This window comes from Rattus norvegicus, chromosome 2 (genome assembly GCF_036323735.1).
Source record: "Rattus norvegicus strain BN/NHsdMcwi chromosome 2, GRCr8, whole genome shotgun sequence".
NCBI lineage: Eukaryota > Metazoa > Chordata > Mammalia > Rodentia > Muridae > Rattus > Rattus norvegicus.
Genome location: NC_086020.1, coordinates 137524915 through 137537044, shown reverse-complemented (window position 1 = coordinate 137537044; position 12130 = coordinate 137524915). Strand labels below are relative to the sequence as shown.

Genomic DNA, 12130 nt, shown 5'->3' with positions numbered 1-12130 from the left:
GCGCGGGGAGGGAGGAGCGCGCGGAGCGGCCGGGTGGGGGAGGCGGACTCCAGTGTCCTGGTGGCGGCGGCAGGAGGCCGAGGGGGAGGAGCCGAGGCGGGTGCGGAGGGTGGGGGCCGGCCGCAGCTTCCCCGCGCCGGGCTGTGTCGCCGCCGTCGCCTCGGCGGTTAGGGGGGATCTGTAGGGTGGCGCGCGCGGGGGGCGCAGCGCGGTTTTGTCTCGTCCTGTGGTGCGGAGCGGCTCGCGCGGTGGCCCGGGGAGGCCCCCTCGGCTTCCCGCAGGACGCCGGGCCAACGGCGGGCGGCTGCGGCGGCTCGGCCGGTCTGCGGCCCTGAGGGGAAGGGCAAGGGACACGGCGACGTGGAGGGAGAGCAGGTAAGAGCGCGGGGACGGCGGAGGCCGGCGGGAGCGAGCGGGAGGGAGAGGGAGGGCGCGGCGAGCCAGCCCGGCCGTCCCGAGTGTCGCCTCCTCCCGGGCGCCCCCGCCCCGCGCCTGTGTTGTTTGCTCTGGCGACGGCGGCGGAGGGGCTTTCCGGAGGCTGGGGCGGTGACACCGGCGGAGCTGGGGGCAGGGCGGGAGCCCGCACCGGAGCGGCCCGGGGGCAACGGTCGTGGCGCCGAGGGACCGCGGCGCGCGCTGTTTACCTCGCGGCGCCAGTCATCGCGCGGCGGCCAGGCTGCCGGGGAAGCGCTTCCCGGGCGGCAGTTTCCGTCGCCGTCGGGCCTGCTCGCCGCCGCCCGGGCGGGCACGACAGGTTGTACTCCGCCGTTCTTTTATTCTCACTCTCCGCCGGCCCGCCGCCGCCGCCTCCTCCTGGTCCCTGGGGGAACCCGGCTGCGATCACAATCTGTGTTTGCAGCAAAACAACAAAAAACCCCGGGGCTCTTGGAAGCGCGCTAGTCCAGTGTCTCCTCCCGGGTCCTCTGCCGGCGATACTGGCCCAGAGGGCACCTCGCGGAGAGTGTCGTGGGCGCCCCGCGCGCCTCGGTACCGACTCTGTCTCAGCGGCGCTGCGCGCGGCGGCCGGACCCACTCAAAGCTCTAGTGGGACATTTCCACTCTGTCAGCAAAGGACGGAAAAATAACCAACCCACTGTGCCGAGAGTGAGCCCCAGTGTAGTTTCCGATGCCCCCCACGGGTCAACTTGGTGGGCTGTCCTTCTGGGAGCCACGTTCTCAGCTGAATACCCTTTCTTTTAAGTTCTTGGTACTCTATCAATAAGATGGGGGACGCGTCAGTGTAACCCTGAAACATCGTTCTCGCGTTCATGACATTACTCTGTGGTTTGTTTGTGTTTTAATCCGGCAGCGAGAAAGTATAATAAAAACTGCGCCTTTGAGCTAAAGACTTTGGCTTTTCTTTTTCTCCAAGTCTCTGTTGAGAGGCAAATTACTCACTTTCTCTAGTGCCAGCATCAGAACAATGTCCATCCGGGCCTTACTGAGATAAGATTGTATATTTGTGGTTTGCAGTTTCTTCAGAGTGTTGAATGACTTCATATGAAACTGGGACTGTTGAATTATGTTTAAAGGGATTTAGAAATAAGGTTTATAGAAGGCAATGCAGTTTACGGAGTTCATTCATGTGGCTGTAGTTGATACATCTAGTAAATACAAGAAGTCTGGAGTGTCCTCAACATTTAGAATTTCAGTATTTAACGTTATCCTTTTGTTGTTGTTGTATGCTTGCTTGCTTTTTCTTTTTCGAGACAGAATAGGATCTCTCTGTGTAGCCTTTGTTGTACTGGAACTTGCACTGTAGATCAGGCTGGTCTCGAACTCACAGAGATCAACCTGCCCCTGCCTCCCAAAGGTCTGGGATTCAAGGTGTGTGCTACCACTGCTCTGGTAGTGTTATCCTATTTAAACTTGATTACTTGGATTAATCATTGTACCTTGCAGACATAAATAGTTGCAAAATGTTTTGAAAGAGTTGAAAACTTTGAGGATGTTTTTTAATTCCAAATGTCTTCAATAGTGAGTTTACCAAATCAGAGTTGATAGTTTTACTTGTTCACATGTTGTGTGTTTCCTCCTCCTCCTCCTCCTCCTCCTCCTCCTCCTCCTCCTCCTCCTCCTCCTCCTCCTCCTCCTCCTCCTCCTCCTCCTCCTCCTCCTCTTTTTTTGGTGGATGGGGAGAGGTTGCAGCATTATTGAAATACCCTAACCACATGCCATTTGGTTATAAGCGTACAAGTTCAATTTTTAAGGGATTGTCACAGTTGCACCATTACTGAACTCAATTTTAAAGCATGTTTTTACCCCTAAAAAAGGTCATATGGGTCTGCAATGTAGCCCAGTGGCATAGTGCTTGCTTTGCATGAGGGAGGCTCTGAGTTTAATCCCCAGTACTACCAAGGAGACACCAACCACCCAACTCCCTTACCAGTCAGCAGTCACTCATTTCGCCCCATCCTTCTGGCCCTCTGTATCTCTTACGTATTTTCCTGGGTATTTCAAGTAAGTCCCTGTAAGTACAATATGTAGTCTTTTGTGATTGGCCTCTTTTGCATAGCATAACGTTTTTAAAATGTGTGCATGTTGTAGCGTGTGTCAGTACATGACTGTTAGTATTATTTTGCTGAGTAATGCTCCTTTTCATGGACATACTTCCTTATATTTATTCATTCATCAGGTGATAGGTCTGTGAGCCTCCACTCCTGGCTATTGTAATATTTGTATGCAAGCTTTTGTGTGAACGCGCTTTCACAAAATCAGCCTTCTGGCATGATTTCAAAAGTAGTTCCTCCATTTTGAGTGTATAATTTTGAGTGGTTTTGTTGTTATTGTCCTTGTTGTTTTGTTTTTGTTTTTTGAGATAGTGTTTCTCTGTGTAGCCCTTGCTGTCCTTGAACTCACTCTGTAGACCAGGCAGGCCTTGAACTCACAGAAATCCTCCTACCTCTGCCTTCTGAGTGCTGGGAATCAAGTGTGCACTACCATCCCCTGGCTAATCCAATATTTACAAACAAATGTGTGGGATTGAGAATATCCCAGGCTTGCTTTATACGTTTTTCTGTCCACCCCTAAAGTTTGCTGTGACCTGTTTGTGGTTAATTAACTGTCACTCCCCAAAGGCCTGGCCCTAGGCAATAGCCATTTTGTTTCAATTCCCTATGTTTGCTCCCTCTAGCTGTTTTGCATAATGGAATCATAATATACATTTTTTAGGTTTGACCTCTTTCATTTGGCACACTTTAAAGATTTTTTTCTACATTGTCACATGTATCAGGTCTTTATTTCTGATAACTGTGTATCTATGGATATGCCAGCTGACCAGTTATGATAGGTATAAGAGTTTCCAGTTCTGACAGTTTAAATGATACATCTTGAATGTTTGATTCCAAGGACCTGTGTGGATGTACGGTTTCCTTTTCATGGGTAAGCACATGGAAATATAATTTACTGTATCATATGTTTAACTTTCAGAGAAACTTCCAAACTGTTTCTCCAGTGGGAGTGGATATTGTATCTTATCAGCCATGTACTGGAGGAGTCTAGTCTTCTTCCTGTCCTTGTCAACACTTATTTCTGTCTGTTATTTTCACTCAAGATGGGTATGAAGAGGTCGTGTGAGTGGATGGGAACTGGCTTGCTCATTGAAGTTTTGAGTTTCCTCATGGTTCATAGTGTTATCTTTTTATCCAGTCAGTAACTGCACTGGTCCTCTCTCGTCTTTCTTATGGTCTTAGTTGAACGTGCTAAGCAAGTATTCCACACAGAGTTCTTTTTTTTTTAAATATATTTATTTATTTTATGTATTTGAGTACACTGTAGCTTCAGACACACCAGAAGAGGGCATCAGGTTTCATTACAGATGGTTGTGAGCCACCATGTGGTTGCTGGGATTTGAACTCAGGACCTCTGGAAGAGCAGCCAATGCTCTTAACCGCTGAGCCATCTCTCCAGTCCCCTCCACACAGAGTTCTATTCACAGCCTGTTCACTCATCTCTTTTGGCCAACTTTTTGGTCCGTTATTATTAATTACAGATACTTTTAGGGTTGGACTATGCATCTGAAAAAAGTCTTCTTGAATTTTGGTGAAGATTATTTTGATTCAGTACATCAGTTTGTGGTGAATTCCTATCTTACCACACTGAGCATGGGAATCGCTGATCTTCAGTACTCATTTAAATTTTATGTTCTTCAGTGAATTGACCTTACACTTTAAAAAAGAAGCGGTATTTAGGTATATAGTGTAGTAGTATTGTTTCTGTGGTCAAACGTGACATAGCAAATCTCTACTTATTCTATTTGTACATTTATTGTACATTTGTACAACCAAATCTTGGTCTGTTGATGGATAACTGACCTCTTATAAACTCCTGGAGACTGCTGTTCTCTCCCTCTATGAGTTTATGTGAGTAACTCATATAAGTATACCTGCCCTCTGTGTCTGCCTTATTACATATAACGTAATGTTCTCAGCATTCATCCATGTTGCAAAGAGCAGAATTTCCTTTACTTTAGTTTATTTTTTGAGACAGGATTCTTTTGTATAGCCCTAGCTGTTCTGGAACTTACTTTGAAGAGCAGGCTGGACTCGGAACTCAGAGTTCTGCCTGCCTCTATCTCTTGAGTACTGGGTTTAAAGGGGTGTGCCACCAATGCTGAGATGAATTTCTTTATTTTCAAAGGCTCATTGGCTAACTAATTTATATGAGTATACCATATTTATAGGTTTTCCTTTTCCAGTTTATTTTCTGAGTATTTTATTCTTTATGATGACACTGTGAATGGAATTGTCAATTTTTTCTTTATATTTGTTTCTTAGTGTGTGTGCACGTGCTGTGGTGTACTGTGGGTGCGAAGGCCAGAGGACAACTTTTGGGATGAGTTCTGTCCTTTCTCCATGTGGGTCCTAGGGGTGGACCTTAGGGAGTCAGGTTTGGCAGGGAGGGCCTTTACTCCTGAGCCACCTCACGGCCCATAGATTTGCTTGTCTTTTAAAATGTGCCAGTTTTGTTGCTGGTATATAGAGGCTGCATCGATTTCTTCTCTCTTTTTGCTCCCCAGATTGGTATTGTATACTTTTCATCTGACTGAAATAAGTATTCTTACAGTATTTTGGGTGAATTCTAGTAGTTTTTATACACAGTACTGTCTCTCCTGTAATGGAGTTGGCTTTGCATGGTCTTTATCAGAATACATTTCTTTCCTTCCTTGAGTAGAATGCCCAGGAAGTAAAGGCTGATTAGAAGTGGGCGAGAGGGGCTGGGGATTTAGCTCAGTGGTAGAGCGCTTACCTAGGAAGCGCAACGCCCTGGGTTCGGTCCCCAGCTCCGAAAAAAAAAAAAAAGAACCAAAAAAAAAAAAAAAAGAAGTGGGCGAGAGCCTGCCTGCCATCCCCCAGGGTGGTAGGAAGGAGGAAAGGGTCTGTTGAGCCTTTATCATCAGGTACAGTGTTTTAGCAGAGGCTGCTAACAGTTGCGTTGTTTTTAGTCATGAGTGGGTACTGGGCCGTCTTGGGGAGTCCTTTAGTACGATTGGTCTTTATGAGATGACCATATGGTTTGTCCTTCATTCCAGTAATATGCCGTGTCATGTCACTTGACTTCAGGTCATTTGACAGCAGGCTCCCAGGATAACCCCTCCTTGCTCAGGTAAACAACTGTATGCTGATGGGTTTTGCTTTAGTGGTATTGCACTTATTTGTGTCTGTATTTATAAGGGACATTGGCTTATATTTCTTTCCTTGTTCCACATATTCTGATTTAATCTTAATCTTAGCCAGAAGAAGAAGGGGTGCACCTTTGTGTAAGGTTAGAGTAGTGCTTACCCGGAGGGATGTGTTGTGCATTTTTGCCTCTTGTTTTCTCTGAGGGTTCCTGGAGGATTGGTATGATTCTTTAAATACTTTTGATAGAATTTACCAGTGAAAGTGTCTGGCCTGGATTTTCTCTTTGGTAATTAATTTCAGGCTTGGTTTTCAGGCTTACTCTGTTACAACTCATCAAGGAGGGAAGCCAAGGCAGGGGCTTACAGCAGAAATCACAGCGGACTCACTGCTCTTTGACTGGCTCCTATGTAGCTTGATTTCTTTTAAGATTTTACTTTTAAGTCTGTCCGTTTCTACCCCTCCCCCTCTCCCTTCCCCTCCCCCCTCTCACTTCTCCCCTTCTCCCTCCCCCTTCCTCTTCCCCTCCCCCTTCTCTGCATCCCTCTCCTGTGAGTATGCTGGAGCTGGTGTTACAGGCCGTTGTAAGCCACTCGACACTGGTTCTGGGAACTAAACTCAGGTCCTCCATTTCTTATTTATTTATTTATTTATTTATTTATTTATTTATTTATTTATTTACAGGGTTTCTCTGTGTAGCCTTTGCTGTCTTGGAACTTGCTCTGCAGACCAGACTGGCCTCAAACTCAGAGATCAGCCTGCCTCTGTTTCCCGAGTGCTGGGACTAAAGGCTGGAACTAAAGGCGTGTGCCACCAAGGCCTAGAAAGAACGGTTTTTACTCTTAACTGCTGAGCTATCTCTAGCCCCCGGATAGCTTTTTTTTTTTAAAGATTTATTTATTTATTTATTTATTTATTTATTTATTTATTTATTTCATGTATGTGGGTACACTGTCGCTGACTTTAGAAGAGGGCATCGGATCCCGTTACAGATGGTTGTGAGCCACCATGTGGTTGCTGGGATTTGAACTCAGGACCTCTGGAAGAGCAGTCAGTGCTCGTAACCACTGAGCCATCTCTCCAGCCTCCCCCCCCCCCCCCACCGGATAGCTTTTTTAATGCTGTCTAGAACTATGTACCTGAGAAATGGTTCCATCCACAGTGGGCATTGATCAGTAATTGATGTGTGTGTGTTCATTCGTGCACACCTATACAACAGAGGACACGAGATCAGACCACCCGCTGGTTTGCTCCCGTGGGGGTCCTGGGTTGAAGTCCTGTTGTCAGGCTTGGTGGCAGGCTGTCCTAGCTGGAGCTATCTGCTGACTCAGTCTTGTCATCATTACAAAGTATCCTTTCTCTCATGTTCGCTATTTTAACAGCATCTCTTGTCCTTATACTTTCAGCCCCGTTTGTCTTATTGATGTAAAACATGTCTTGTAAACAGCATCTCGTTAAATGCTTTCTGTAAGAAAATGCCACAACTGGCTTTTGATTACAGGGTTTCATGTGTTCCTAGTGCAGTCACTGAGAGATTTATGCCGGCAGTTTTACTACTTTTCGTATGTTCCATTAAAAATAATTCGCTTACTCTCTGCTGCTTCTTTTATACCTAACAGACTTCCCAGTGTGCTATTGAACTCTCTTTTCCTGTTATTTATTTTTTAAAGATAGGCTCTCCTTACTGGCCTGTTGCTCACCGTGTAGCCCAGGGTGACTTTGAATTCAACACAATCTTGCCTCAATATGCTGAGTGCTGGGACTTCAAGTATGTGACAGCATACCCAGCAAAGTATAGTTTTTAATTTATTAAAATCTATTTCAGATCAAGAACAACTTCATTCTTAACACAGAAACTTGGCTTCAGTCTAGCCACACGTCTCCCATCCTGCCTGTTAGTAGTAGTTAGGGTACAGCAGTTCAGTCTTCTGTGTTTTTTTTTTTTTTTTTTTTTTTTTTTTTGGTTCTTTTTTTCAGAGCTGGGGACCGAACCCAGGGCCTTGCGCTTCCTAGGTAAGCGCTCTACCACTGAGCTAAATCCCCAGCCCTATTTCTTTTTTGTTGTCTAGACATGGGGCGTTACTGTGAGGCCCGTGTTAGTCCGGAACTCTTGCATGTGACCCTCGAGTCAGCTTCCCAAGCAGCTGAGCAGGCAGTCAGGTGCTGTCGGCTCTGTAACTCACTTCAGGACTTCCGTTTCCTTTTTTCAGTTTTGTATCTTCTAAAAGAGCATTTCATACTCCCTACATAGTTATTTCCTTGTATACTTATCTATTTCTTTGCATGCCCTTCTGGTCATGGGTGTGTGGCAGCCTGCAGGACTGCTGTAGGGTTGCTCAGGCAATTCTCTTCAGTGTTTGGGTTCCTGAGATCTTTGTGTTTCCCTTCATTTTTGAAGAGTAGCTTTGCTAGGCCCAGAGCTCCAGGAGCTCAGATGTTTCCCTCCTCTCAGGACTTTAATATTCAGTCTGCCTCACTCCGATCTCCCCTGCTTCTCATAAGTTATTTTTCTGCTTTGAAGATGTTCTGTTTTTGACTTTTAACAGGTTTATTATGATACGTCTAGTATGAATCTCTTTTTCTTTTTTGTATATTGCATTCATTTAGTCTTTAAAATGCTTTAGAGTATATATAATAATTTATATATATTTATTGTATATCATAACTTTGCCCTGTATTTATGCAGTTGATCAGTAATTCCTTCTAGGTCGTTCCAGGAAGTCCCAGCCTTTTATTATTTTGTCTGTTCTTTTTTTTTTTTTTTTGGTTCTTTTTTTTCGGAGCTGGGAACCGAACCCAGGGCCTTGCGCTTCCTAGGTAAGCGCTCTACCACTGAGCTAAATCCCCAGTCCTCTTTTTTTTTTTTAAAGGCTTATTTTTATGTTCACTGGTGTTCTGCCTGAATGTCTTTCTGTGTGAGCATGTCAGATCCTCCAAAACTGGAGTTAGAGACAGTTGTGAGGTTGCCATATGATTGCTGGGGATTGAACCCTTGTCCTCTGGGAGAGCAGCCAGTGCTCTTAACCACTGAGCCATCTCCAGCCTTTATTGTATATATTATGGGGGCAAGCATACTATTGTGTGCATGTGGCAGACAGGGGACCACTTTGTGGAGCTGGTCCACATCTTTACATATGTTCCTGGGATTAAACTCAGGTCACTACACTTTCACAGCAAGCCACACCAAGCCACTTTACTCACTCTGCCCTCTCGATGGCTAACATCCTTTCATGAATGTACGCTTTGTTCGTGTGTGTGTGTGTGTGTGTGTGTGTGTGTGTTTGAGACAGGGTTTTTCTTTGTAGCCCTAGTTGTCTTGGAATTCACTCTGAAGACCAGGCTGACCTGGAACTCACCTCCCAAGTTCTGGAATTAAAGGCATACCTGTTGGGAATTGGTTCTCTCCTTCTATTTGGAGATGAAACGGAGATCTTGGCAACGTGTGTCTTAACCCTTAGTCCTTAACCCTTAAACTAGCTGGAGAGCTGGGATTACAGACATGTTCAGCACTGTCCCTGGCTAACTTCGTAAATCTTGATTTTCTTTCAATTAGTTTTAGATTTAATTTCTGGGTCTAAGTGTTTCACCTGATATATCTATGTGTACTGTGTGTGACTGGCGCCCTCAGAAGGCAGAAGATGGTGTTGCATCCCCTGGAACTAGGGAGTTGTAAGGCGCCGTGTGGGTGCTGGGAACCGAACCCAGGTCCTCTGTAAGAGCAACAAGCGCTCTTAAACTGCTGAGTCATCTCTCCAGCTCCCTGAGGATTATTTCTTGCAATATCTTAGCTTTTCTCCTCTTTGAGAGGCTTTCCTTGCAGACTGTGTTTGTCTTCTTTATTTACTGTGTTAAGGTTCCTTCTCTCCAACCCTACTCTGTAGAATACCTGATTTATATTCATGAGTTTTCAAGTTCTTCAGGTCTGGCATTCAAATGTGTTGAGCTTTGCCAAGGAGGCTTTTTTTTTTTAATTTAAGTTTTATGTGTGTGCCTTTCATCATCATGCACGTACAGGCTTGATGAAGGATACAGCGGTGCCTGCGGAAGTCAGAAGAGGGTGTTGGGTCGGATGGCTCTGAACCACTATGTGTGTGCTAGGAGCCTAACCTGAGTCCTTGCAAGAGCTCTTAATTCTTGAGCCATCTTCCAGCTCCTTTGCTGATGACGTTTTGTTTTGTTTTGTTTTGTTTTGTTTTGTTTTGTTTTTTTCAAGATAGGGCTTCTCTGCAGTCCTGATGTCCTGGAACTCAGAACTCACAGGATCAGGGGCTGGCCTCGAACTCACAGAGATCTGCCTGCTCTGCTTCTTGAGTGCTGGGATTAAAGGCATGTACCACCATGCTAGCATGGATCTTTAGTTTTAGTGTAATGCTTTTCAGCGGTATAATTTTTATTTTGTTCATTTTTGCAACTTTGAAACCTTCGCTGAGATTGTCCAGTTTTGGTTCAGAGCTGTCTAACTCTGCCTTGATTACTTAAACCTAAGTTTTATTTATTTTAAAATGGAACCGCATTTTATTTATTTTCTTTCTCTCCCTTCCTTCCCTTCCTCCTTTGAATCAGCGTCTTCCTATGTAGTCCTGGCTGGCCTGGAACTTGTGATGTTGACCAGGCTAGGCTGGCGTTGAGCTCACGGAGGTCCGCCTGCCTCCGCTTTCCGAGCTCACCCTGTTTGGCATGAGCAGGTTCTGCCATTTGGGTCCTGAGGATTGAACTGAAGTTTCAGTCTTGGCAACAAGTGTCTTAACTCTCTGGACCTTCTCAACAGGCTCTTCCTGTACTGCTGTGCAGGTCCTAGGGACGGGACTCAGACGAGACACGTATTCGAACACAGTATACCGAGTTGGAATTATTGCCTTCCTTGCTGTGGAAGGTAGTAAGTATTACCTTCTCAGCTGTGCACTTGGTAGGAGCTGGGGACCCAGCACCCCTTTACTGCCTCCAGGTGTCTGCTCACAGATGCTCACTTCCACACAGAAAGTGCACATACAAATAATTAATTAAAAATGACAACACAGTAGCTGCTATTTTACTGCTCTCTTGGCTATTAATATTTTGGGAGAGGAGACAGACCTTAAAAATCCAAACAAGGTAGTTTTGGGGTGAGGAAGGGACACTGGCTGAATGGGGAACTGAAGGAACTGTTCTTGAAGGATGCTGTCCATCCTGCTGACCGAGTGGAGGAGACTAGAGGCCGCAGAGCAGCTGCTGTGGAGACAGTGTGTGGTCCCTGGTGTGAGTACTGGTGTTAGTACCCGAGTGCTGGAGTTCAGCAAGCCCAGGTAGGAGAGAAGTGTCAGGTCAGAGGTCGGCTGGCCGGAAGGAACATCTGTTTGTCTCTTTTTTCCAGGTGTGCGGAAAGCCACAGGAAGGGTAGCGCAGTACTTTCATTCCTGGCTAGGGAATTAACTTACAGCAGGATTTTTTTTCTTTTAAATAAGAGTTTGGGTAAATGTTATATAGGATTTCATATAAATGATGTTTGGTCTTATAAAGAATATCAGGAAAAATTAAGTTTTCTTCCTGGAAATTTCTTCGTTAAAGTTTATCTAAAACCCTAACATCAGTATGTGTGAAGCTTTACTGTTTAGTACAGTAACCGGTGCATTGTCTGTATATATGTCTGACCCTTTGCCTTGCTGTTCTGGAGTTTGCGCGTATGTGAAAGGTCAGGAGGCTAAATGCCAGGCAGCAGTTTCCTCTTTAGTTCTGGTGGCGGCCATGTCAGCTTAAGCTTCACTTCTCTCTGCTCACTGAGTCTTTAACCATCAGGACCGTAGGCTCTTTAGATTCCTCATTTCCTATCATATGTCCTGTAGCTATTTTCTTTGTTTGCTATTGGAGTTAACATTTACCAACCTTCAGTTACACCCTGTTTGGCCACTAATTTGAATTTGGGCAGTGTGATTTTAACAACGAAATGCTCTACTTCTGGACTGGCGACGTAGCTCAGTCACTTGCCGTGCATGCACAGAACCCTGTGTTCATCCCCAACGCTAGAAAAACAAAAACTCCTTTATGGTCCTCCATCTCTTTCAGATGTCACAAGATTTTTTTCACGCATGTGTTCCCCAAATAAACTCATTCTTAGAATGATTTCCTCATTAAGTAAAATAAATAAAATGTGTAATTAAACTGAATTTATATTAATATATTGGCCTTTAGACAAGATGTGTTTCGAGTAACTTTGTCCGTCTTTTAAAGTACACAGAAAAAAGGAAAGTGAATATTTACCATTTACAGCAACATTTCACCGCTGCCTGGGCGCTGCTGTCTGAATCCTGCCTGGCCTTGATTTTCTCCCAAAGCTTGGAGTCCCGGCCTCTTACTCTGACTTGTTGGGCTCATCTAAGCATTCCTTGAAGCCTGGCTCTGCTTACGAGTAATGTACTCTTAAGACTTTTCTGAGAATGTTTTCCTACCTCTGCTTTTGAAGGCCAGTTCTGCAGAACATAGGGTTCTTTGTTGATGGTTTCATTTTTTTGTTTTTTGTTTTTTTAAGTTCTTTAAAT

General features: G+C 45.2%; 1 protein-coding gene across 4 annotated transcripts in view; it reads left to right on the top strand.

Moving 5' to 3' along the window:
* The first annotated feature begins 532 nt into the window (after window positions 1–532).
* Elf2 (E74 like ETS transcription factor 2) overlaps window positions 533–12130 on the top strand; it is a 90726-nt gene continuing 79128 nt past the window's right edge. The window contains exon 1 of one of the 4 annotated variants that reach the window (XM_063282069.1): window positions 533–754. The gene's annotated coding sequence lies outside the window, so the exon portion shown is untranslated. Of the gene's footprint in view, window positions 755–878; window positions 1105–12130 lie in introns of those variants that run through there. The other 3 variants (XM_006232325.5, XM_063282068.1, XM_063282070.1) reach the window with 3 other exon arrangements.